This window comes from Melanotaenia boesemani, chromosome 15 (genome assembly GCF_017639745.1).
Source record: "Melanotaenia boesemani isolate fMelBoe1 chromosome 15, fMelBoe1.pri, whole genome shotgun sequence".
In the NCBI taxonomy this organism is placed as follows: Eukaryota; Metazoa; Chordata; class Actinopteri; order Atheriniformes; family Melanotaeniidae; genus Melanotaenia; species Melanotaenia boesemani.
The window spans coordinates 5102250-5127832 of NC_055696.1; the positions used below are offsets into that span (position 1 = coordinate 5102250).

A 25583-nucleotide genomic window follows, 5' to 3' on the forward strand; every position below is an offset into this window, starting at 1 on the left:
ACATGTTTATTTCTGCTGTGAAGTTTGTCTTTTTAACATGGGAGTCTATGGGAATTCGCTCTGTTTTGAAGCTATCCCCTGGCAGATGAGGGGTGAACTGCAATTTTTTGCACTTCCGCATAGGCTTCACTTTTTACCGCTGGAGGTTGCCGCTTGGTGCTGATTCTGTTAGTTCGTGTTACTGTTTGCACCATGACTGAGACTGCTCCTGCAGTTAATGACACACTGTTCTTTCACCAAGTTCAGTTTTCATTTTGCTCTGTGAGACTAGTAAAAGATCATTTTGGTAACAGTGCTTTCTTATATTGCCACAATATTATGCAAAGACATATTAGTCGAAGAGCCAGTAATTAGATTTTTCTTAGACCTAAACACAAAGTAAAACATGTGCAGAACTATATTCGCTTGGCAGTGCTGTAACGTATCAGCAGAACCTGATTGGGAATTTTCCTGTGTTTAAAGTGCTAAATGTCAAAATAGATTAAATAGAACCTCAGAGTTTGGCTTTGGAGATGAAAACCTTTTTTGTGTAGGTTCTGTAAACCAGGAAACTATCAGGCTTCCTATGAAAAACCTTAACCCCCTAGGCAGCCATCTTAACTAAGCCCCTAGATATAAATTTGAGGAACCTAGTGGTAAAAGATGGGCAGAGGCAACTTATCCCCTCAGAATCATAATATTTATTAACAAAATGTATATTAAAAAAAATAAATAAATACAACTCCAGTCCAAACCAGTAAGGGGACCACTCCAGTGATGACAGCTGTAAAAAGCAAAGAAAGAAAAAAAAAAAAAAAAGGCAGGGGGAGGAAGGGTCTAGGGTTAGGCCTGACCCAAACTTTGTCCCTCATTCAACAAAAAGAACATGCAATAAAAACCGGTTAAATCAGCTAAAAGTAACAGACCTCCATTCCAGGGCAAACTGGTTAATAAAAGCAGAACAGGGACGAGCAAAACGGGTGACGGCCTGCACCAGCCCACACTCAGTCCTGCCTGCTGTCACCACTGCGAGGCCTCCTACACAAACTACTGGTCTGGCAGCTAAACCCAGTGTCCTAAGGGGAAGAACAACAATGCAGGAGGTATTTGTTTTTTTCTTATTTTAAACCAACAAAAAAAAAACACACACACACACACACACACCACAACAAAAAGTAGCACTAAAAAGAAATAAAAAAAACAAACGGAACAAAACAGCAATGGTGAGGAGGTTGGTACCAATAAACAAACAAACCAAATAATTAATTAAAGCTCCATGTGTAAAACAAAACTTGCCACAACACATGGTTACCTTCTCATCAAAAGACAGGAGGCAGAGAACACCTGACCCTCCTGGTGTTACGTTGGACCAGACAGGTGGCGGTTTCTGGACCCACAGTGCAGACACTGAATAGCCAGGAGGCAGAGGATGATTAAGTAAAAGGGTTTTAATGCAGACGCTGGACAGACTGCGAGCAGGCAGAGTCAGACGTGAGGTTGGTTGGAGCCAGAGACGAGGAAGTTGATCGGAACGGGGGAAAGCAGTCCAGGAAGTTGGCAGGCAGGCAGGACAGGCAAGAGCCAAGACCTAAATAAATAGATAAAAAAAAGAGAAGTTAATAATTTTGATTTTAGTCATTTATAAAAGATGCAATATTCTGTGTACCACACAAAGAGCTGTAACTTCTAATTGGAATATCAGTTGGCAATAACAGAAGACATTTTTAGGATTCAGAATTTTTGGGATCTCCAGATAACCAACGTTGAAAGAGTGAAGACAAGATAGCAATGCCTGTAGTACAGTGGCAACCTTTAGTTTAAAAGCCATATGCTAAAGTGATAGGTTCATGGCACATGTTGGCATTGCCTTCGTAGAATACTTAGAAAAAGATTTTTAACAAACACAAAGCTCTTGCTATGCTGGGAAACAATATAAAATAAATTGAAAATCTGGGAGTGCACTTTTAGAGTCTGCATGCTAGCCATACTTTGTAAAGCCATACAAAATATCAGCAAAACTTCTTTGAAAAAGACTGCACTCTGGCTCTTTTGGTGTACTCTGGCTCTGACAAAATTGCTATAATCACATAAGCAACCAGAGAACAACAGGCTGATGAACCCTATCTTCAAACATTATAAGAGCACTTCAGGTCCACATTGCTGACAAGCTTAGAGAAAGCACAATTTAGATGCAGTGCATGATGACTACTGACACAAATAAAAAAGCATAAAATCTACAAGAAACCAGCACAGTGAAAATCAAACATGGTTAAAACAATAACAAAATGATGATTGTTTACTTTTATTATCACAATTTATAAATCAATATCTAAATTCAACATTTTTCTTAGTTTCCTAAATTTAAAGATTCATGAAAATGAGCATATTTATTTCTCTTTTACTCATTTCCAGTTTGATTGTTTGTTATCTTGTTTAGTTCAGTGTTTCATGTTTACAGTAACTTTATAACTGCCTTGGAGACTGTTCATGTTAAATTGTAAATTTACACACTGATCCACACTGCCCCAATGGTCTGTATTCACGTAGTGCTTTACTGTACCTGGAATGATACCCAAAGCGCTTTACATTATACATCACATTCACCCATACATTCACACACTGATGGCGGAAGCTGCCATGCAAGCTGCTAACCACAACCCATGAGGAGCAATTTGGGGTTCTTGCTCAGGGACACCTCGACATGAGCTCGACAGGCCGAGGATCGAATAGGCAACCCTCAGGCTACAAGACGACCACTCTACCCTCTGAGCCATGCTGCCCCATGCCACAGCCAGACTTTTATGCCTAAAATGGAAAGAGGCACAATAATTCTATCTGCATAGCATCAACTTTGTTCCAGATGTCGGCTATATGGAGATAATTTTTTCACCCAGCTTTGGCCTGTTGCTCACAGTGTGTTGAGATTGTACATCTTTGTAATCCCACAGCATGAGAACAACAGAGCTTGATTAGTCCACAAGACATCATCATAGTGAATGGTAGACAGACTAGGCTAACACAATTTTAAATATGCAAAAATAAGAGAATTTTTACTTGGCTGAACAGACACGAATCCATGTAACTTTCCACTTTGCTGAGTTACCTAAGGGAAGTGGACAACAGTTAATGTAAAACCCTGGATGTTGAATCAGCCATGAATAATCTAGATTAATTTACAAGGACAAATATGAAAAATAAAAAAAATATGAGATATGATGAATTATTGTCAACATGTCTTAGCATACAGGGTTTATATTAAAACACCCCCAATTTTTTCCAGTAGTTAATTTTTCTTATTTAGATCCTCTCTTTATAGCTTTGGGTGCCTCTATGAATAGTCAGGTGTAAACCAGCAGTCAGTAATTTTGCAAATCCAATATCCTCTTTAAGAAAAAAAAAATTTTTTTTTTGACATTTTCTGTGTTTTGACTTTGGGTGTGTGTACTTAGATGCGAAATGGCTCTGAGGATCTTAGTTAAAATTCACAGCTCACAGGCAGCTGCTGTTCTGCCTGGGCATAGATGTGAGGAAAGAAACAAGAACTACTCAGGTAGTACTCTTCAGTTGAATATAGCTAGAGTATTTCTGCATTTAATTTTACTTGCATTGTTGGAAAAAACAAAGTTGGCAATAAGAAGAAGTAGGGATGAGCAGTCTAGAGCTCAACTTGTTGCTGATACTGACAAATAGAGGAAAAGGTGAGGGTGGGGTTTTCCTGTGGACTAGAAGAAATACATTAACTGCCTTGGATAAAACAGGTAACAAAGCCTGATCATTCAGAATAACCTTAATCCAACTCAATGTGGAAGAAATTTTTTACTTATTTTGCTCTATATATAATATTATAATCACACCTATAATTACTTTGTTTACTATATTCATTTATAAATTCTTTTTACACTGATTGTGACTATATTACACTTTTTACATTGTAAATTTTTACTCATCATGCTTTAATAAACTTTTAAGGTTCATTCTCTTCATATACAAGCTCTGTTAAAAGTTCACTACGAGGGTAAGATGACCTTTATCTGGTCCTTCCTCAGACCCTTAGTCAGACTGGTTCTGGTGGAGACACAACTATGTGAGGTTGCTTTGACGCCAGCGCTTGGAGTTGTGTGTCCACCCAAGGTCTTCAGGAAGGAGGGTTCTTTCTACTGAAATGTATAACTATTGTTTTTCCTCGTCTCCCCAGAGTCTCTCCTGACTTCACGCAAATCAGGACGACCACTCTTATTACTTGCAAGTAATTTGTCTTTTGTTCATTTTCCCTTTAATAAATTGTATTATACTTTTACTCATTCCAGACTCTTGGTAATTTTTCTACAACGCTCAACCACACGTATAACCAATATTGTCGACAGTGATTAATACATTTACTTTATTACTAAATGAAAGAACAGTCTGTTCTGTCGTCTTGCCATGAAATATTAAACTTGTAAAACTTGCTTGTGATCTTTGACAGTTTCAGTGATTTGAGAGTTATTTGTTATTTTTTTCAGAATCACAATCAGCACTTGTTTAAGTTTTGGGAATTTTTAATTAGAACATGTCTTTCTAAATGCTACCATCATAACATAAGCTTAAAATGAATCATTCATCAGACAGACCTTAAAATTAGGTGCAATTCGGCAGCATTTTGGAGGGTCAGATCTTCAAGCTTGGCACGCTTTTATTTTGGAAGTTTCTCTCAATCTTGATGCCATACACATTCTGAAAGGATGGAGTATCAGTTATTTTAAGGTTTCTCCAGGGAAGCTTGTTTTTGGTTAAGGTCTGAAATCTGATGTGAATAATTTATGGTTTTCACTGAGTTGGTCTAAAGCTAACAAAAAGGCAGTAGTGGCATTTGTCAAGTAATAGTTAGTGGAACCCACTGCCCAGTTAAAAGAAGAGCAGTGTTACTCCATTCACCTGTCAGTAGCTTCAATGTTGTGGTTGAGCTGTAAAGGCAACAGTTCTCTGAGCTTGTTTAATGCAGCAGAAGTGTTTCCATCTTTAGATCTGCACCTGGCTCAAATCTGCCTCACAGGTTGTCAGGCAGTTCCCTTGACCTCATGGATTATTTTTCACTCTTATACACACCATCAACTGGCAGACCTTATTGTATACTTAACATAATTGTGTCCACTTAATGTAATTGGATGAAGGCAGTTTACAGTCATAGAGGGTATAGATGAAACAAAGCAGGGCAGGCCAAAGCTGTCTGTCATAACAGGGTATGAACAGTGTTGGGAAAGTTCAGTTTCTTTATGAACTAGTTTAAAGTTCAATTCACACATTTTAAAATGAACTAGTTCAGTTCATAGGTCACAATTCAAATTTTTAATTAAGTTCAAAATTCTAAAAATGAACTAGTGCATAGTTCTTTTTTCCCAATATGTTGCTGTGAGTTATTACCCTCAGAATACTGACATTTTCCTATTGTTGCCACCCATTCAGTCCACACTAGTACCCAGCTGCAGCTTTCACTCCTACTGTACAGTATGAAAACATACGGAAAGACTTGCTTTAATGCTCTTTTTAAATGAGGAATTATGAAGCTATCTGAGGTAGGAACAAGGCTGAGGTAGAAAACAAAAGATGTACCTCAAAGTACAAAACATTTAAACAATTTTTATCTTTTATCTATCAAGGCACTTTTCAGTTTTTTGTGAATGTATTTTTTCTTACTTGTTTGTCCTAATAAAAGTTCTAGAAACTGTGCAATATTCAATATAAAACAAAAAACAAACAAACAAAAAAAAAAGACATGCAAGACCATATGTCTGAATTTGTCAAGTTTATGAAAGCTGAGGGTTCCTCTTTCCTCAAAGGCTGCAGGTCTCTGACAATATAATGCAAAAGGTTTTCCAGCTGTGGCTGGAAATGAAGACAATGAAGCTGCTGCTACTGTACGTTTAGTTTTGGGTGGTAGAGGATCTGCTTTAACACGCCGTTGCCAAATCTTTAGACTTTTTTAGTGACATTTAGTTCGCATACCTTCAAAGGCTAGCTGGATGCTTTACCAAGCAGGCAAAGTTTACACAAAAAGGCAAAACTTCTCCCTCCTGGATCATCACTGACCTTTTCAAAAAATTATTTTCAGTGATCATACGAAGATGCTTTGATCACTGAGGCAGAGGTGGTGCTGCTGCCTCCATGTTTTGCAATTTAATGACACATGCGCAATGTGGCTCTGTGGTGTGTTGCCAGATTTGGTGTTTTCACCTATATATTAAGGCCTGTTTACAATGTGTTTTAGCCAGGATTTTGCCTGGAAGGCTCCATGGAAATCTGGCACTCTCTTGAACAAAGTTCAACTTTGAGAGGATGCCGTTCACAAACGACAGAATGAGCATGCTCACAATAAGGCAGAAATACAGTAGGTTCAGTTCACGTTTAACCAAAATATGAGTGAGTTCATGAACGATCATTCAATTAACTTGTTCAGACAGAACACTGGGTATGAATGCCTAAATTAGATATTAGATTAACCGTGGCATTGTTTCAGTAAGCTTTCAAAATGTCATAAGATTTATGTCCATCCAGTGTCTGTTTAATATTTCACCAAGATCTTGTATTGATGTTGGGAGAGTCACTTGCATCACTTGGGGTTAAATTACATGTTGCCAGCTGAAAGATAATTGCCCTTGCTCTGAAGTATCTGAAAACTTTTTAAATGCACTTTAGCTGTTTTTCTAAAATCCATCTTCTTGGGTATGGATTAGCTGGAGGTAAACTACCTTAGAGTTCCTCAGCACTCCATTTTGTTTAGAAAATGTGAACTTTTCTCATCTAGATCAGGTTAAAAAATTTGCTGTGTAACATCATTATGTACTCTTTGGCTGACCAGAACTCAACAAATTAGAGTCGGAGAAGACCTTGAGAGAGAGAGAGAGCTAGAGAGAGAGAGAGAGAGAGAAAGAGAGAGACCTCTGTGACTGTTTCTAGATCATGTGCCAGTCACCATTAATGCTTGTTGCACCAGCTTGACTTTTCCCTCTGCCTGACACTCACTTGTATTCAGTCTACCCTCAACTGCTGTCACTTGTGTCCTAAAGGCTGTCATCTCTACTTTGTGCTCCATTGCCATTGTGTCTTCTCCACTGCTTTATTTTTCCCAGTTCAGTCAGGCTTGTGGCTGTTTGTCAGTAGAGCTTGATAGCCCTGTTATTTGGTTTAGCTGTCTACCCCACGGCTGCTCTGCCACCACATTTTGGCTCCGGTGAGACACTTCATTATCCATCAGCTTTAGCAACACCAAATTCCTCACAGTACACCATGCTTATCATTTTGCTCAATTTAATGATCTATTGTCAGTCTATTTTAACACATAATAAGCACAGAATGCAGGATTACATTCTCACATTCACAGCTCAGATAGTAACTTGCTTGTGAGCTGTATATAATGGCAGTTAATTCCAGTTTGATTTGTTTAAACTTAGTTTACATGCTCCGTAATGTGTAGTGATATCTATCAAGAATGCAAGTCAAAATCATACCTGTAGAGGTCAGCATCTGTCTAATCTTTATCTAATGGAATATGGATATTTTGTGCAGTTTCATCAGCCTCCCCCTTCAAAATGGTATTTTCACGGGGATAAGACAGTAAATATATCTTTACTATGATCATAGATATAAAAAAAAAAAACTATCTAAATAAACATCTGAAATACATGACAGTTCCCTCTTTCGTGACCCAATTTCAAAGCAATCTCATGCTAGATTTTGATTTCACTTGGAATGTTTGATTTAAAAAAAATGATCCAGGAAGAAATAAGCAATTAGTTGATCCTACTTTCAGATGTAATATCCAGCAAGGCTGCCATACTCCACTGCTTTCCCAGCAGGTTTTATACATAATATTCATTTCAGAAGATCATATTTTTGCAGACACAGAAAACAGATGAACTTCTGACTTACCAATCTTATTTTAGCTTATTGTGCATAGAAGGAAATGCTTGTTTGCACAAAATAATAATGTTGACTTTCTGTGATTCAGTTAATAATCAGAAGAAATAGAACCTGAGGCATGAGATAAGTCTCTTTTTTTGTTGTTTCTTCTTTTTGGCACACACTACATAATATTGAACAGCTTGACAAAAACTTTAATTAGTCCTAAAAATAAGTAAGGAAACATTTTTCTTACACAGATGCAAGACAAAATAATTATTTTTCACTTGTCTGTTCTCGTTAGCGTCTGTGTCAAACCAGTGGTATTTCTCAACAAGCTGTAGTCAGTCAAAGGTTTGACATTTTAAGCTTATCAAAAGTTGTCAAAAACAAAACAAAAAACAAACAAACAAAAAAAAAAAGAAAAAAAAAACAAAGAAAGTCTTTTTTACTGGCTCCTCTCAGTGTATCATTTCAGGATAGTTAAAACATGTCACTTTTAAATATTTAATACTCTATCTTTTGTGTGCATACATAACATTTCATATATATATGCCCCTCAATATCAAAACATGTCAAAATGGATTATTATCTAAATTTATTTAAGTGTGTAACACAAATTAATTACAGCTCTGTGCAGTTCAATTTTCACCAAAAAGGGACACATTTCCCAGGCTGAAAGCCAAGCCTGTATATCTGACAGCTTTATGCCGAGATAAATGTTAAATCATCTAAGCCTCTCTGATAAATGAGAACATCTTCTCATAGATGGATAAACAAATAACCCATTTTGATACATGTGCTGAATTGGAAAGGTCAGATAGCAGGACTGCCTCCGCATTGCTTCAGCAGTTTCAGCTTCAACATAATGTTCAAAGTGTGTAATGTAGAAGTAAACCAGTTGCCCTCTAGTTTTCTAGAATAGTACACCTACAGGGTTTTGCTACCAGAAATCAAAACATCGACCTCCCAGTCAGATTTCCTTACTTCCTTCTTTAGAGTAGTTTAGAGCAACAAAGTTTTTAAATGTGTGGTGGAGTTAAACAATGAAATCTTCATCTTAACTTTTTCTTACAAAAAACACAGTATAGATTAATACAAATAACTGCATATAACTGCAAGCAAAGATGGTAGCACAGCTAGTTTGTAAATATTGTAAAAGATCACTTAGCAGGTAGGGTTTGCACAGAGTAGTAGTACAGGCTGGAGGGCTAACTGAGTAGGTGGACAGGTATTGGGAGGAGGCTGTAGAAGCGACAGGCAGAGCCAGTGGAGATGGGCTAATTCTGCCTCCCACAAATCCTCTAACACTTGATTGCCTGGGTGGGCAGTGTCTGAGGCAATCCTCCCTGCCCTCCTCTTTGCTCTGGCATTAGACAACTGCTCAGTGGAGAGCAACTGGCAAGCAATGGCCCTCTCAGCTGGATGACACACTGCAGCTTTTTCCCTGGAGCAAGAAGAAATGGAGCAGTGGCAGACAGCAGAGGGAATCAGGACAGTACTGATTGTCGATCTTTATCCCTAGACAGGATGTGTTCTGATATGTTCAACTTGCTTATTTCTTCCAGGGAAATTTTTATTTTTTATTTTTTTGTGAAACACTTTTATTGAACAAATCTGACATGATGGTCAATAATGAAATTGCTTTTCAGTTAACATTTCTGGGTTAATATGGCTAAATGTGCACAAAAAAGATTGGTTGGTATTTATATGTAATATTTAAGTATCGTTCCAACATTATACTTGGGCAAAATAAATCAGTTTTGGAAGGAGAAGTCATTGTCATTAATGTTTGGTATTGTAGTAGCTTACAGTGCTGACTGATAACAATTACGTGGACAAGGCTTGCTAGGATTAGCCTTTGACCTTTATTATGTTGTACCTCTGTGGATAAAGCTAAATGGCATTTACAGTGCAAAATTACCAGAGTGAACTTTAATAGCATTCACAAATAGCCTGTTCTGTTTAGAATGCATGAACAGAAAATAGAAATAGGCATTTTGTGGGTAGGTACAGTTAATTTTCTCTTAAGTAAATGTAGCACTGTGGGAGTTTTGTCACAGCAAGGTTTAAAATAGAATACACATTATGCACATTAAAAAAGTAAGGAACAAATCCTATTTTGGATTAGATATACTTTAGAATACTGTATCAATGTTTGAGGTACTTTTAATTGTCATGTTCCCACTCTGCAAAATGATCAGAGAAGCATTTGATTGTTCCAGTTTTAGTTAATTTCAATTTATATTTAGCATTTTTTTTATACGTATACACTTTTTATCATATAATGCCAATAGATAAGGGTTTTTATTTTCATTATTTTATATGAGCATCCTCAGTTCACTTACTTAAACATTGCATATTAGTTGGACCTTTAACCACCAAGAAGTGCCATGCTTATTTTGGCTAGCTTTTGTTGGCTTGTCTTGCAGTTATTAAGGTTGTTGGATGACTGGTTTCATTCAAACAGAGGGCAAATCAAATCTTTTTCTCAAATCAGATCTTTGGGACAGACTGTCATCACTGAAATTAGTGAATGATCCAATCATTTTCATTTAACCAGACATTCATGACCTTGTTGGATTGGTTATTGTGGTAATGATGAAAGCATTAGTAAAAATGTGAGTATGCTTAATTGGTGTCTTCTGACTGGTTTCTTTCTATTATCCCAACACAGAGACCTTCTTTATTCATAGTTCCCCTCTGATATATCAACACTGATCCATCTCTTCTCTTTCAATTTCTGAGACAAATATGCAGAAATTTGTCTGATATTTATAAAAAATAAATATTTACACAAAGACAAAAAAAAAAAAAAAAACAGCTCAGGTTTTGTACCACAACATATGAAATGAATGTTACACTGTGTAGTGTCTGTTTGATGCAAATTAAGCTTTTTTTCTCTCTTTTTGATGACTAAAGATTGTTTGCTTTGGATTTCTATGCAGTTTACCTCAATAGCATTATGCAACACAAGTATAGTTGGTGTTCTGGAGGCCCATTATCATGTTTATGTGGCAATTAATATAGCAATTATGACAGATACTGAAAGCAATACTTGGCATTTAGAAATGCATGATAGTTTACAGACACATTTATTTGTTAATAGGCCCTTTTACTGTAGTTATATATATATATATATATATATATATATGCTTTCAGGCATTATGCATAATTTTGTAACCAATTTAACAAAATGTTTATTTAAATAGCTTGAAAATAGACAGTGGATGCTACAGACATGCTAAAACCGTTAAATGTCTGAAGCACATATGCACACCAATCACATCTTAAACTTCTTTTATTGTCAAGTAAATGACAAAAAGTGAGCTCTTGTGCTTTGACAGAAGCTCACAATCCAAGGCCTTCGATTTTTTTAAAACTGGCGAGTAGAGGATTATCTACAGGCTCTCGATGAGATTAAAATTCAACTTCTGCGTAACAGTTCTCATTTCAAATTACTCTCTCCTGCTTCGTTTCATTTTTAATATTTAGGGACTTAAACCTAAATATCACAGACGGATGAGTATAACTCATAATTCTGGAAGATCAAGTAGACATCTAAATGTCACATTCGGAGAGCCTGAAGCAAACTGAGGTTATTTTTCTCACATACACTCACATGGACATGCACGTAGAAACCTGTTTCAACAAGCAAAAGACAAATTGTTATTATCAAGATGAAGCATGCTGATAATGGGTTCACCTTCTCTATTGACCTAATAGGGAAAATCAAAAGCAGGGGCTGCAACCGACTACTGGATCAATATAAAGCACTTACCCTGATTGGGCACTACACAGGTACAACAACATTAAAGCTGGTAAGGGGGTTATCTTACTTTTATGTCTTGCCTTTCTGATTCTCCTTTTCCTTTTCCAAGTTTTCTTTTAACAGTGATAGCTCCTTGGGAAAAAAAAAAAAAAAAAAAGAACAAGCAACTGCGCTTACTCAAACACAGATTTGCACCGATGCAGGAATCATTAAAAGAGAACACGCATTATTATGTGGTCTTATGATATTAATCTCATAATACAACACACAGCATGAGGTATTGACAACAGGATGGGCAAACTATGAGTTTGTGTTGATGCAACTGTCAGATATGATACGGTGCATACACTATCTCCTAGCTCTCTGAATGGAACATGGCCCCTAGCTTCGAACATGTTATCATGTGTCCATTTACTGAATGCTGAGCATTTGACAGCTCATCACTAGTGATGCTATTAATAACATGGCTCTAGCACAACAGCCTAGGGACTAGGTTAGATAAGAAAACCTGCCCCCCCACCTCACCCTCCTCAACTCAATCTGTCTGCAGCATTAAAAACACATTTATGCTTAAGAGACAAAGTACTCAACATCCATTGCAGCAGTCATTCCACAATTAACACATAAAACAACATGAAGTTGATGAGGTAATATACAAGTATTGACCAACAGGCTACATGAAGATGAATTATCTAATTGGTGGATAAAATATTTACAAAAGAATGAAGGGCAGCTGTTAGTGGGCTGGAAAGAGACAGTGTTCAGGATTATAGAACACAGGTGCATTCCCATATCAGGGTCACCAGTGGATCGTTGCCTTTCCTGTTTGAAGAAAAACAACAGCTTGATGAGTCCCAAAGCTTTCAAGTTTATCTTTTCAATCAACTCGCTGTACGCACTCAGTGATTTAAAAAAAAAAAAAAAAAAAAGGCAAGCTGCCCTTTTAACAGCTAATGTGTCCATGATGTCACACATGGTGTTGCTGTCTGATAAAAACAACTAGAATTTTAATGGATCAAACTCAGTTTGTCCAATAATGTAATTTAAGTATTTTATAGGAATCCAAGGCTAATTATTCTAAATCAAATTAACTCTATTGCATGTTTTGATTACACAATTTAAGAGATTGCACTAGATTTTCCCTGTCCATCTTTCTGAATGATCAATTTTAAAATTCTACTAGTAGGTAGTTTTCTACTATGGTTTTCTTTTATTTTTTCTTTATTTTGAATAATAATAACAACAACAACAACAACAATAATAATAATAATAATAATAATAATAATAATAATAATAATAACAATAACAATAACAATAATGATAATATTATTGTTACTATTATTATTGTTATTATTTTATCATTGATTTATTGTTTTTGTTTCTATGCTTTGGTTGACCAGCTTTCAAGGGTTTGGCTTTCTTTGGGATCACGTGGTGCTGATTCTGCATTGTTGTGCAACCTTGGCTCCTGGATGGGATGGGAAAGGCTGGGAACAACAGACCTAGAAAATGAGCTAAAACCTCTTAAAAGAGTATACTTTTTTCCTTGAGTGGAACTGTGTGAAGTAACCCACTTAGTTGTCAGTATACTGGTTGCAAAAGACAGATCACATTCAGTTTGGAGAAACCTGATGGAAGTCTGATGGGGCAACAAAACTACTCAGAACTGGGTCACCGGAAGAACAAATTCTTTGGAAAAAACTTAAATCCAACACTTGTTTACTTCCAAAACTCCCAAGCAGAGTAGTCAAAGAAAGACTTAGATTTATGATTTATGACAACTGAACCAAAATATGTCTTCTGTCTGGCTAATTTTATTCATTTACTTGTGTGTGTTTATATGGACACACAGAAGCAAATCTACAGGTAAATTATAACACAAGCTGTCTAAAAATACAAATAAAATCTAAACCTATGATGGCATGTTCCACATGTTTTATACATCTATCTTATTCAAATAAAATACTTTATATCTCTTTAACAACTTGTCCTCAACTTATCTATAAGCCTGTTAATGACCCAATAATTTGAGCCAAGTGAGTGTAAGCAAGGAAATGTCTAAAATCTGCAGGGAAGTGGCCCTCAAGGACAGGCTTTGGATTTTGTCCTGAGTTTAATAATCTTATAGGCACTTAACATTTGTTTCAAGCTCACTCCTGCATTATGTGCTTACAGTCCAGTCTAAAAAATGATAGCGGTAGCATATTTTTGTAATGAGTCATTACGCTCTGCTGTTTGGCTGAGATAATGTTACGAAGTGAACTCATTTAACATTTAAAATTCTGCTGCTTCTGGGAAACTGTGAGATGTCACTGAACATCTGTCACACCTTTGTATATAACATGTCACTGTAAGAAAAACAAAAAGCACAAAAAAATGCAAAATAACTTTTACCAGTTGTTATAGTTTCATATTTACTTAGTCAGCTGATGGAAAAGAAGCAATGCAAATCCTTGCTACTTATATGCTGATGACATGTCTTCGTAATACAAGCCATGTTCATTCCTTATGTTTGAAAGTGCTTGTCCTTGCCAACCTATCTGATGACATCACCTAGTAATACAATTCTCTTCCCTGTTTTGCCTGTGTGTAACAATTTAATTCTCATGTGATGCAATTCATAGCAATGAGTTTTAAGCTATTGGAAAATAATGTAATTACATGAATCAAAAAATGCCAGCTTTAAACAATTTGGAGAACAAAATCAGATTTAGATTCTCTTTAAAGCAAATTAAAACCAGTTGGTATTATCCCCCTGGTATTTTACCTTTTCAGGGGAAGTTTGTAAACTGATGACTTTTGGTTTTAAAATTGTAGATAGTGACATCATGCTTACACCAAATATTGATGACTGTTTTGTAATAAAATCTGGTTTAAAAATGTCATATTACACCATAAATCTAGTAAACCAATTCAGAGTTGAAATTTGAACAGTGACTTCCCTAAATGAAGATTCAGCATTCTGAGTTAGGAGGTATTTGGTTGGCAGTTTTAACAAAAAATAGCAGGAGCATTGTTATTGTTATTGTAGAAGAATGGGGGTAGGGGTGGGGTGGGGGGATTACTGGCACTGAATAGACCTCCGGCTACATCAACATAAATTGCATTTTTCATTTGTCCTGTCACACTCCACATAACTTGGCATATTTTAAAAAGATTCCACCCGTTTCCTTAATTCCCTTAAACATTTACTTCACAGCTCTTTGCATTGCTCCATTTCAGTGTGTTTTATTTGCTTTGTCATTATGTATATACGGATGGATGCCTTGATACTGAATCGGAGAAAATTCAAATCTGAGACCAGACTTAAGGGAGAAAATATCAAAGCACTAAATTTAAAAATTTAGAGGATCACAGATGATCATGAATATCTTTGCTTTTTTTCCGAACATTGTCTTTATTTAACAAAAATGTGTTTATGTTCTTTGTATGCACCACACATAATCTGTTAACATAAGCTGTTGAAGAGGATTTTTGTGTAAAGATTTTAGATAGCAGTCAGTGGTAAAAGCTCGATGCCACAGAATGAGTTTAGTTTGCTGAGTCTTAAATTTGGCTCAAGGCACTAACTGCATGTACCTGACTTCCACAGTGAAATTACAGCAGAGCCTATTTATGGTGACAAACAAGTGAGGATTATGTTTTCATAGCAGATCTCTAGGAGTTTGCTTTAATGTCATCTATTTACAGACGAGTCCCCTTTATTGTACTTGGGTATTCAGTGTAAGACATAATGTAAAACTGAAGCGTGATGTTAAAGATTTTTGATGTAAGATGTGTTAACGTCGAGTAGAAGTATGCAAGAACAACCCTGTTGCCAATTAGAAGTTTTAAACAGTAACTACTGTATTAATATTTAAATTAGTGTTTACCAGAGAGGCAATTTGATCCCATGAAACAAGGAATTATACTTTTTATTTTGTGACTTTTTAAAATGTATAACTTGCTATAACTTTCAAAGACCATTTTCTCTGAGTATTTTACTCAGATATGTAATGTTTTCTCAGCAAGACAAAATATGCCTGATGATGAGTGGGATGATTATGTTTTCCAGCCATATCATTACAGACTACATAGATAAAATTCACCATCTTCTTGCAGACTTCTTAGGCTTCAAGATAATTGTGTCTTCCTCTCTTATGATTATAAGTGTATGCATCTTGACAACCATGACCAGAGCATACTAATGCTTTTCCTGAAAGAGCAAACTGGGTCACATTAATTAAAATTAAGTAATCAAAATTAGCTTATACAAGAAGTTTTCATGGGACATAAATGGGCAAAGAGTGAATAAACACAAGCACATTCATTGCAGAACAACCATGTGCTCTTATAACTAATGAAATTCCTCTAAGCTGAGTTGTGATAATAGGATTTGATTCGAGGTTACCGTGAATGGCTTTAGTGTTAAAGATTTAATGCATTGTGCAGGTTATAAAGCGCTTTAAGGTAATTTGCTGACATTGTCTTCTTGCCAATATGTAGACTGGAATGTTGAATATCTATCATTTTAGTAAATTAAGGTCACTGGAATTAATCATATTAATTATTGGAATATAGCTAAGTAAGGGGATAAAAAGAAACCTTTTCATTCTACTTGAAAATGGGTAGATGCAGTGATGGAACTGATTAATTTACTTCTTAAACTGTCAAAGCAGAGCACTCAGTGATGGGAAGAACCATTTCAAATATTCAAAGGGGCAAATGTTCTTGTGAAACATCTATTAATCACAGAGATTTTGGCCAGGCAGATGAATTGTGGTGTCAGCTTTCTATGCATGCTGCCACAGAATCATTAACTACGACATTCGCTGAAGCCAGAACAGACACAGAGACTAATCAGCAGCTGTAATGGACACACTTCATAATTGTCAGTCTTTTCCCGAATGGTGAGGAGATTGAAGCTGGGGAGGCTGAAAGCACACTATGAAGGCAGCTTTGATCGTATGAGCTGAGAAAGTGATGTGACTACTGCATATACTCATTATTTTACCTCAAGACTTGTGTCTTAAGAACACAGAGGATTTTCAGCATTTAATACCACAGTATTTTTAAACTACAAATGTCGTCCTATTCTTACAGCTACTGGAGCGAAGTGAGTTCTCTATAATTAAGGCAACTTTATAGGCGCTGTTCCCATACGAGTGTATGTACGAGTACCTGTGTTAGATGTTTCATCTTTATTAGCCAGAGCATGGTAAGCCTGGCTCTTCATGCACTAATCCCCAGCTAAAGAAACAGCTTTCAAGGAATTAACATCAAAAGTAAAGCTTTGCGTGCTGGCGGGGGAGCTTTCAACAGAGCCTGCCTCAACTATCTCCTAAGTATTTTCAGAGCCTCAGGGATGAAGTGGAAGTTAAGTTTAACTTGCTCTGTGTTCTTCTGCAAGTCTTTGACCTTGTTCTCAGGTCTCTTAATAATCCCTGATACGTTCGAATCTGTACAGCGTTTGTGGCATTTCCATGAGGCACTGCCAGAGGCTGAGGATTTCTAACTGGGGCCGGTGCCCATTCTTTTCATTAACCAAGACTCCTGGGATCAGAATGCTAGGTTACAAGTAATTCAATTTTAGATCAGCACCTGACCCATAGAAGTGCCAATGACATTGATTACAGAACACTAATATCCATTTTTATTTATCTGATTGAGCTTCGAACTTAAAGTCCAAATAATTTATTTGATAATTGAAAAATATGTAAAAAAAATTAAAGCTTTTTTTTTTTTTACATTCCATGAAGACAAAAAGTTGATTAAATAGTTTTGTGGCATAAAATTTGATACATTTAAGAAATATTGTGTCACACATAGACATAAAAATCTGTCCCTCTTGTTCTACCTTTACATGTTCAAAAATAATTTGGACATCACATGATACTTATTTTTAATCTTAATAAATCTGAGACTATAAAGCAACACCAGCTCAACCTCTCAAAGCCCCTTTCAATAGAAGGTCGTTTGAGCAGTGATGATTCTTTTTACAGTACTTGCACTTACTCATATTGTCATAACTCCTTTATTCTTGTATAGACAATGACAGCTTTGGGACAGTAATGACTGATTCGTGGTGTCTTTCCAAAGTAATGCTAGAAACAATGACTGCTTTGTTCCTCATAGCAATAAAAAGTATATACATATATACTCACTATTTTTTGAGGTCCTCATTGAATTCTCCATCGTGCAATAAATTACTTATCTACTTGATGTTAACATTCCATCAGGCAATCATCAGGCAATCCTCTGTCTAAATTTGTTCATATGGCTCTACTTGAATAAGTGCTGTGGGATTCAATTAGTCACTTCACACAAGCTATGGGACCCTCAAAAGGGCAGAACCAGATGGATCATAATGCATCCATGATACAGTTTTGACAACATTAGATACTGTAACTGATGACAAAATCAGTTTGTCAAGCTTACTAACAATTTTAAACTTCCATATTTAAAATCTGCTATCGACAAAATAGTAAACTGGAGCAAGCATGATGTGTATTTATTTATTTTTTCTTTTTTTACATGTAGATGAGATCATTAATCATATTACTCACAAATCATGGTTCAATAGTTAAGTTAAAAGAGCAATAAGTATATTCCCATGTTGTTAGGTGGAGATATTTAGTTTTATTGCTACTTTGTTTAATTGTTTTCTTTGTATGCTATATTGCCTAAGAAAGAAAGAAAGAAAGAAAGAAAGAGACATTTGGACTCTTCATTTCCACTTCTCTACCCGTTGAACTTTACTTGACTTTGGGCTTTTTGAAGTCTTGTACAATAAGATAGTGAGGATTTTTAAAATTAAATAACATAGCGTATGTGTGCAAACTTTGTGTTCCACAGTGCTGGATTTTATGTGGAAACCCCAATGGGAACCCTTAGAAAACTTTACAATTTTTGTGACTGCAATAAATTTTGATAAAGGATCAAGCTGTTGATTAATATTGTGATTAGGGCTGCAACTACTGACTATTCTGAGGGTGTCACCGTCTGCAGTGGAGGTGAGGACCCAATTGCAGGCACTCAGGGCAGGAGGCAGAACTCGGTGCAAGTAACAGGGTTTATTCTCTCAAAAGTCAGGACAGGGAACCAAACACGACAGGGATAAACTAACTACATGTACCACATATGACCATATAAGAGGACGTACGAGGGTCTGACCAGGAGTGACTGAAAACCAAGGACATATATACACGGAGGGAGTAATGGGGAACAGGTAAAGTGGATAAGTAATTAAACCAGGTGTTCTAACGAGGCAGAAACAGAAACCACAGAGCACACAAGGGAAAATCTAACTTAACATGACGAAACCAAAACCCCAAACCATGATCTTAAAGCAGAAACAACTGAAAAAAAAAACCAGAACTATAACCCAAAACCATAACTAGAAAACAAACATGACCCACACACAGCCCATGATCGTGACAGAGGGTCGATTAGTCATCGACTAGTAAAACGATTAGTTAACCAATCGTATTATGTATCTGATAATTATTAAATGGATCTTATTTCACTTTCAGCTTTGAAAGCTTGCATAAGGTTGTTATGTAAGTCCGACGTGCCTTCCTCTTTAAATGTACGAGCATTGCAAACGTACTTCCGTGGCACGCAAGGTCCGCTTTACAAATCTCACATGTATTTAATTTATTTTAAGTTTAACGTGAAGTTATTTCAGACTTTTGACGTCCTCTGCCGCCCTTTTATTCCCTGGTCGGCTGCCATATTTTTCCCCTGGGGGACTTTATTGTGCATGTGCAACTCTGAGCAGAGATAAACGAAGACAATGGCTGTGCTGTGTCCAAATGTGCACCCTATTCCGTACATAGTGCCCTATGTAGGAGTCACACCATTTTGTCGGAGTGTCCGAATGTCCAGAGGAAAAAAAGTAGGGCACTCAAAATAACCCACGATGCATCTTGAAAAGTAGTGAGCATCGATGGTCACTAGATGAGTCAATGTAGACCACAATGCATTGCAGGCAGAAGCATGGCACAAGGAGGCAAAAAAATTGAGCGGCACAAAATTACCTATAAGCAAACAAATAATAAAATACAGCAAAAGGAATAAAAATAAAAATATTCACACATAACTTAGATTGGATTTGGAATGACATCTTGATGCACGTTGTGGTTGCCATGGTGATGGCTGGTAGTCACATGGTTTGTGGCGAGGAAAAAATAGGCAGTGTCGTGTCTGAATCGCCAAGAGAATGAGTGCATTATGTAGTGTGCTATGTAGTGCTGCCCTATGTAGTGAACGGGGGGTTAGGGAGTAGGGTGGACATTCAGACACAGCCGATGTCTCAGTCTGTAGTTTGCGCATGTGCATTCCCTATCTCCCTGTCTCAGCAGAGATAGGAATGAAGATGACGTCTCACGCTGTAGGTTTTTTTTTTTTTTTTTTTCGCTGACAGTAGTCGACGGGTAAATTTGTTGTTGACTATTTTTATTGTCGACAACGTCGACTAATTGTTGCAGCCCTAATTGTGATTGATTCATTATTCATTGGGTGGCAATTAAAATCTATACTACAAAACAATAAAAATTACTTGTCCCGTGAAATGTGCTTTAAAACAGTTTTATAACTACCATCATGTTGTAGTGAATTCAAAAATAAACGGTAAATATATTAATGAATAAATAAATACATGCTATCTTTTTCCACTACATTTGTCATGATCCACAGCGAGAAGATGAGAATGGACCCAGATGCAGGACTGAGAAAACACACAAGCAGATATTAGAATTTTGTGTTTTATTCCAACCAAAAGTGCTGCAAAAAGTATGAGATTCCTACTTAAATAACTGATGAACTGACTAGACTGACTGCATGACTAACAGAGGCTAACATGATGGACAAACCAAAAACAGTGACCTGGCTGGCACTGAGCAAACTAAAACCTGGAGATCATGACAACCTTCTGTGATTAGTGAGAGTTGGTTCATCGAAACTCAGTTATCAAGTCGGAACTGCAGAAGACAAGCCAACAAAATCACATAAGTGATATAATAAGCGTAAACCCTTCAAAATAAATAAATAAATAACAAGAATGAAACAAAGAAAAAGGAGTTGAAATGATTTACAGTATACTATTAAATTTGAAACTTCAATAACCTCAGCTACTTGTTCTAAGAAATAACTATCACATTGATACCAAGGACAGCAGCAAATCTGCAACACAATCTTTGGAAAAAAAGAAAAAAAAATGAAAATGAAAACGTTCCAACAAGGTCCAGATTTTTTGGAAATAATTGAGAATTACAAGTTAAATGAACAAAATGTTTTATTAGGATTGTCTTGTATGTCTTTGATCACTACGGCAAGTTTTATTAGTGTTTTTTCAGTATTTTTTCTTATTTGCTCGTTCCATCTGGTGGTATCCTGTCTTTTGTGTTTTCTACATGAAATGACAGACAGATATGAGCCATGAAGGCAGCTGGTGAGATGGTACAAATGCTGCATTATAATGCAGCATCATAAGAACCAGCATAATGTTAAAATATAACATCATTAAATAATATAAAAGTATATTACATGAATGTAGAAGTGCTGCATTTGCTTGCACTTGGGCGTCTAAGTTTTACCCGGCTAAAAGTCAGTTTTTACCTAATTGTTTTTTAAAACTTGATTGACTGTTTTGGGGGTGGTGAGCCAGATTTTAGGGATGACTTGTGAACACCCAGCTGTGTATTTAATGTTTGGAAACCTGTATGAACGGAAGTAAAGTTGTAAAAAAAAAAAAAAAACAAATAACAAAAATAAAAAGAAAAAAGAAGTAGCATACCAAAATCCTTCAACAATGTGAAAATGGGAAATGCTTACTTTAAGGTAATGATGTTAGAAGTGGCTCTACAAGTTTTGGAATCATGGGATGTACTTCAGTTTTTACACACTGTTACAGCATTTTGACTCCATTTATGTTCAACATTGACACTGATCTGTCATGTGTTGCAGTTTGTCTGAGGCTTTATTTACTTTAACACAGAAAAAGTCTTGAAATATTTTTAATACTTCCTAAAATCTTGGAGAATTAGAAATGCACTAAAAAAAAAAGAAAAGCAAAAAAAAAAAAAAAAAAAAAAAAAACTGAAAAGAAACTAAATCAAATAAATAAATTAAACACTTAACAAAGAAAGACATGAGAGAAACAAATATAGAAGGTATTTCTGTAAGTTACTCTGCTTAATGTTTGTCATATTTTCCTAAATATTTACAGGCCACGCCACCACGGTGCCATGCATCATTTCCTAGATGCATTTAATTGAAAATGAAGTTTTCAACTGTTATGAATGATTTTAATCTATTTAATTAACTGTTGTAGCCTCAACACTACCTAATAATCATGTCCCACCATGCATTTAAGTAATAATAAACAACACTGTTGCTTTTTGTTATTGGTTTATAATCAATGATCTGACTAGCCAGTAAATCAACATTTTGTTTCAAACGGGGTTTTATAACTGGAAAAGAAACAAAATTCCTCATTGTATCTTCTGTAAAAAACAGTATGGTTGCATCTTCTGAGAAGGAAACAAGTCTTGATAAGCTATGAGATACAGAAGGGAAGAACGGCTATCATTAACTTTTTCATTATTAACTTTTTTTTTCTTTCTTTTAAACAATATTTGGTTGCTAGATAAAACAACCAGTAAAACTAATATGGTAAAATGTCTACTTAGTATAAATATTAACAAAAAAAAATTTCACAATGTTTTGCATAAAAATGGTTCTTTATTTGTATTCATGAAGACAGTGATGTTAAAGCATGTATGAGTTACCACACCTTGTTGTGCACATGTTGATACACTAACCAGTTGTAGAGCATCACTGGTTTCCTGGGTGCAAGGTATGCAAATAGGTCTGAAAGAACATTTTATTTCAAACTGAGTATTGAAGCTTTTTTTTTAGTATTTCTTTGTTTGTTGTTGTTTTTTTTCATTTGTTAATGTTTTATTGATAATCCTCAAAGCAGAAGTAAAATTGTAAAATGAAATACAATTACAAATAACAGTTTTTTAGGACACAAGTTCTTACCTTGCAACAGCGGAGATGTGATATATTAAGTCGGCCTTCAGCCTCTCTGTTGCATGAAGGCAAAGACTGGAGAGTAATTTAAGAATTAAAGGCAATATAAGTAGCACTGAAACCCAGTGTTTCAAATCAGAACTGCAGTCAAGAGAGAAAAACACAGAGAGTACCTGCATACCTGCAGGCTGCTGCTCTTTTGCCGACATAAAATACCAAATGCTGCGTTGTTGTTGTTGTTTGGCATCCGTGGGGAGTCTCATATGACTGGTTAAGGAACCAGGAAGTAAGAAAGAGCTACTCAGTGCATGAAGTTATTCCGTCATGTAACTATTACTTTGAAAGAAGAAAAACTTGACAAAGACATTGCTGATGTGGGAGACAGATTGTTTTTAGGGAAGCTTCCTTTTAACAAATAAGGCAAGACAAGGCAAATTTATTTGTATAGCACATTTCATGTACAAGACAATTCAAAGTGCTTTACATAAAACATTTCAGTAGGGTGCAGAAAGCAATACAAGTGCATTAAAAAACAAAGTTTAAAAAAAAATGCAACTAATTAAATATAAACAGAACGGAGATGCTAAAATAAAATCGATAATATGCAAGAAATAAAGTTCCAGTGTGGGGAAAGACAATATTAAAACATGATTCCTACTTAAAAGAACCAGATGTAGATTTTGACTTCTAAATAAAAACTACTGAAATGCAGCAGAGAACAGGTGGGCCTTTAACCTGGATTTAAATAAACTGAGTGTTTCAGCTGATCTGAGTCTTTCTGGGAGTTTGTTCCAGACATGTGGAGCATAGAAGCTGAATGCAGCTTCTCCGTGTCTGGTTCTGACTCTGGGAACTGATAAGAAACTGGATCCAGATGACCTGAGGGTTCTGGCAGGTTCATACTGGGTCAAGAGGTCACTGATGTATTTTGGTCCTAAACCATCCAGAGCTTTATAGACCAGCAGCAGAACTTTAAAGTCTATTCTCTGATGAACAGGCAGCCAGTGTAAAGACCTCAGAGCTGGACTGATGTGGTCCACTCTCTTAGTCTTAGTGAGGACTCGAGCAGCAGAGTTCTGAATAAGCTGCAGGTGTCTAATTGATTTTTTAGGTAGACCCGTGAAGACACTGTTAGAATAATCAAGCTGACTGAAGATGAAAGCATGGACTAGTTTTTCCAGGTCCTGCTGAGACATCAGATCTTTTACGCTTGATATGTTCTTAAGGTGATAGTAGGCTGACTTTGTAATTCCCTTAATGTGTTTCTCAATGTTAAGGTCTGAGTCCATTAGTACACCCAGATTTCTGGCCTGGTTGGTGGTTTTTAGGTGTATAGACTGAAGCTCTGTGGTGACCTTTAATCGTTTCTCTTTGGCTCCAAACACAATCACCTCAGTTTTGTTTTTGTTTAACTGAAGAAAGTTTAGACACATCCAGTCATTAATCTCCTCAAAGCATTTACTAAGAGCCTGTAGAGGACCTCAATCTCCTGGTGACATTGTAATATATGCCTGTGTGTCATCTAAATACCTATGGTAACTATTTTTGTTTTTCTTTATAACCTGTGCCAGGGAGAGCATGTAGATGTTAAACAGAAGGCCCCAGGATGGAACCTTGGGGGACTCCACATAAGAACATTTTAAATTATTTATACAGAAAAATCCTAATTATTCAGCCTCTAAGACAGTCTGTGGCTATATTGAGACCATGTTGTGTATGTGTTCTTTAAGTTATCATGGTATCTGACATTCAGTCTGTCTTCAGTGAAGTATTAATATAGACTGATAAATTTGGACAACGACAGAGGTCACTCTGGAAAAATCAACCTCTTGCAGTGATTCTTTGCAGTAAAGATAGAAACAATTTGGTCCATCTGAAGATCTCTTCTGACAGCTCTACAAGCCATCCATGCATCCATCCATCCATCCTTCAATCAATCCATCCATCCATCCATCCATGCATCCACCGACCCATTTTCTGCTGCTTCTCCGGAGTCGGGTCGCGGGGGCAGATGAGCAGGTAAGCCCAGGCTTCACTATCCCACATTCACCAGCTCGTCTGGGGGGATCCCGAAGTGTTCCCAGGCCAGCCGAGAGATGTAGTCATTCCAGTGTGTCCTCCTGGTGGAATGTGCCTGGAACACCTCACCAGGGAGGCATCCAGGAGGCATCCTGACCAGATGCCTGAGCCACCTCATCTGGCTCCTCTTGATGTGGAGGAGCAGTGGCTCTACTCTGAGCCCTTCATAGATCACTGAGCTTCTCACCCTTTCCCTAAGGGAAAGCCCAGCAACCCTGCGGAGAAAACTCATTTTGGCTGCCTGTGTTCGCAGTCTGGCTCTTTCGGTCACTACCCACAGCTCGTGATCATAGGTGAGGGTGGTAACATAGATCAGAGTCCAAATCACTGTAAATGCTGCATCAGTTTGCTTGTCGATATTCCACTCCATAGTTCCCTCACTCATGAACAAGGCCCCAAGATATCTGAACTCCTCTACTTGGGGCAATACCTCATTGCCGGCCCAGAGAAAGCACTCCACCCTTATCCTACTGAGGAGGGGGATAAAGAGCAGTTGTGTTCCAACCAGAAGGTCAGTGGATTAATTCCACAGGCTTTTCCTAACTACATGTCAAAGTGTCCTTGGGCAAGAAACTTAACCCCAAGTTGCGTCCTGATGTGCCTATTGGGGTATAGGTGAATGTGACAGGTAGTGTAAAGCATTTTGAGTAGTCAGGCTGAATGGAAAAGCGCTATATCAGTACAAGTCCATTTGCCATTTTTTTAATTTGCCAGGCTAACAATTTTCCCAGTTTTTTACCCTGATTATAAACAGACTGATTAAATCTTAATAGACAATCCTCAGCCTTTAGTAAGGAAAGCTCCTTCTATGCTGCTTTATGGACAAGTCATTATTGTTTTGTTTGTGTTGAATCATCTATGA

At 36.6% G+C, this 25583-nt stretch overlaps 1 long non-coding RNA gene across 1 annotated transcript; it reads right to left on the reverse strand.

Annotated features, from left to right (window-relative positions):
• Positions 1 to 1988: 1988 nt before the first annotated feature.
• On the reverse strand, positions 1989 to 22672 carry LOC121654518. The gene is made up of 4 exons (XR_006012968.1): positions 22652 to 22672; positions 22401 to 22477; positions 13852 to 13854; positions 1989 to 2000 (listed from the first exon to the last, which is right to left on the reverse strand). It is a non-coding gene; the product is annotated as an uncharacterized LOC121654518 (long non-coding RNA).
• Between the last annotated feature and the right edge of the window lie 2911 nt (positions 22673 to 25583).